This window comes from Mus caroli, unplaced genomic scaffold (genome assembly GCF_978045245.1).
Source record: "Mus caroli unplaced genomic scaffold, Mus_caroli_1 scaffold_19, whole genome shotgun sequence".
Classification (NCBI taxonomy): Eukaryota; Metazoa; Chordata; class Mammalia; order Rodentia; family Muridae; genus Mus; species Mus caroli.
Genome location: NW_028227274.1, coordinates 43,448,491 through 43,451,421, shown reverse-complemented (window position 1 = coordinate 43,451,421; position 2,931 = coordinate 43,448,491).

Here is a 2,931-nt window from a genome sequence, read left to right as displayed (position 1 = left end):
TTATCTATTGGATGGAACACAGGGCCCCCAATGAAGGAGCTAGAGAAAGTACCCAAGGAGCTAAAGGGGCCTGCAACCCTATATGAGGAACAACAATATGAACTAACAAGTACCCCCCAGAGCTTGTGTCTCTAGCTGCATATGTAGCAGAAGATGGCCTTGTTAGTCATCAATGGGAGGAGAGGCCCTTGGTCTTGCAGAGATTTTATGCCCCAGTACAGGGGAATGCCAGGGCCAGGAAGTGGGAGTGGATGGGTTGGGGAACACGGTGGGGGGAGAGTATAGGGGACTTTCAGAGAGGGAACTAGAAAGGGGAATAGCATTTGAAATGTAAATCAAGAAAATATCTAATAAAAAATAAAAATTAAAAAAATTATTGATCTTACAGCCTGAGCCATTGGAGTTCAATTTAGGAAAATTTTGCCCATGCTAATGAGTTTGAAGCTCTTTGCCACTTTCTCTTCTACTAGATTCAGTATACCTGGTCTTATATTGAGGTCCTTGATCCACTTGGACTTGAGCATTGTGCAAGGTGACAACTATGGATCTATTTTCATTTTTTAACATTCCAACTACCAATTAGACCAGCACCATTTATTAAAGATGCTTTCTTTTTCCACTGGATGGTTTTGGCTTCTTAGTCAAATTTCAAGTATGCATAAGTGTGTGGTTTTACTTCTGGATATTCAATTCTATTTCACTGATCAACCTGTCTATACCAACACCATGCAGTTTTTATCACCTTTCTGTTACTAACACTCTCACTCAGTGAACTTTCTTTCTTTCTTTTTTTTTTTTAATATTTTTTATTAGGTATTTTCCTCATTTACATTTCCAATGCTATCACAAAAGTCCCCCATACACTCCCCCCCCCACTCCCCTACCCACCCACTCCCACTTTTTGGCCCTGGCGTTCCCCTGTACTGGGGCATATAAAGTTTGCAAGTCCAATGGGCCTCTCTTTCCAGTGATGGCCGACTAGGACATCTTTTGATACATATGCAGCTAGAGCCAAGAGCTCCAGGGTACTGGTTAGTTCATAATGTTGTTCCACCTATAGGGTTGCAGATCCTTTTAGCTCCTTGGGTACTTTCTCTAGCTCCTCCATTGGGGGCCATGTGATCCATCCAATAGCTGACTGTGATCATCTACTTCTGTGTTTGCTAGGCCCCGGCACGAAAGGATGGACCATCTAGAGACTGCCATATCCAGGGATCCATCCCATAATCAGCTTCCAAACGCTGACACCATTGCATACACTAGCAAGATTTTGCTGAAAGGACCCAGATATATCTGTCTCAGTGAACTTTCTAAGGAACCATTAAAACGTCCATGTCCTCCATGTTTCTTCTACCACTAACTTTTCTGTATTTCCATGCATTTACAACCTAGGTCAGCTGAAAACTAACCAGATTACCACATCCAGCTCTTTTTGTTCTTTCAACTTCTATGTCTCTCACATTTAAGCAACAAGAAGTCAGGCTATTATCTCAGGACTATGAGTTTTCCGTGTCACCCTGACTCTGGTTTCTTTCCTTGCCTCTTTCTGCTGATATTTCACTCTCAGTAGTAAGAAGGAATTGGGCCATGTCTTCAACATATCATTTAGACAACTCAGCCTCATCATTTATAGCTTTCCATGTACTAGTAGATGACCACTCTGGTGCCCACAACTGTACATCAAGGATCCATTTCCTCGGGCTTTGAATAACAAGCTTCCCCTTTGTGGCAGTTATCACCAGTATTGTCTTCAATATCCGTATTTTCTACAAACAGTCTGTCCCCATGCTTAAATATATCCTAAGAAAATTTATGTTTCTTTTACCCAACCCTACTTACTTCTTGGTTATCATTACCAGAGCCATCAACATCCATATTTTTTTTAAAAGAAATGTTCCAGGCAAACAAAACTTTTCTCTTACTCATTAAAAGTCTCCCAGCTTCTTTCCAGTGTCCACTTTCAAGGCCACATCTACATTTTATACGTTTTTTTCCATGTACTTATGTACCACAATCCAAGTTAGTGCCTACTGCTGATAAATGTGTGTGTGTGTGTGTGTGTGCGTGTGTATCATATGCTTACTGACAAAATAGTTCTATTTATCTTGTTATTTTAATTAAACTTGTTCTTTGGTATTTTCATACATTTATATAATGGTACATTCTGATTTATTACTCTCACCCCATCTTTTTTATCTTTATCTGCCTCTGACTGGTTTCAGTGCCCTCATCCAGAATCCTTTTCATGTTTCTAGCATGTACCTGCATGGTGTGTTTGTGTGTGTGTGTGTGTGTGTGTGTGTGTGTGTGTTTCATTGCATTAAAATAGAGTTGTCTGTGTGAGGATGGGTATGAAATACTGAGCAGAGTCTGGTGGAGTCTCGTGGGCTCACCAGTGGCTACATAACTGAAGATAATGACTTCTCTTTCCCTGAGCTTTTCAGTAGCAGAAGCCCGTGTTTGCTGTAAAATCACATTTGTAATTAGTCCATGCTGAGAGTATAATATTTCACTCCCTTCCTCCCTGTCTTCTTTCCTTTCTTCTGATATATTCTCTGATCCTTAGAGGGGGTAGTCTAAATGCCTTGCTCAAATTGTGTAGAAAACTTTTGTAGATTAAAATTTTAATGATAGGTTATCCAAACTAAAACCCAAATATTTCTTTTGGTCAGCTTTAACAGAGAATCTGCCTCCTTGAATTGTTTTTAAACCCTCTAGAGTCAATTCATATTCCTAGGCTCTGTCCCCCTTCCTCATTTTCCAAAACCAGAAACATTGTATCATAGTTCCCTTCCTCCCTTTTTCATGTAAAAATTAATGTGAAATTAATATTTATGACATTGATGTATCTTACAGCATAAATGATAAATGATTTTGGTTATCAAGTGAAGTTTTCATACTGTTACTGACAAATATTTAATTTTTAAACAT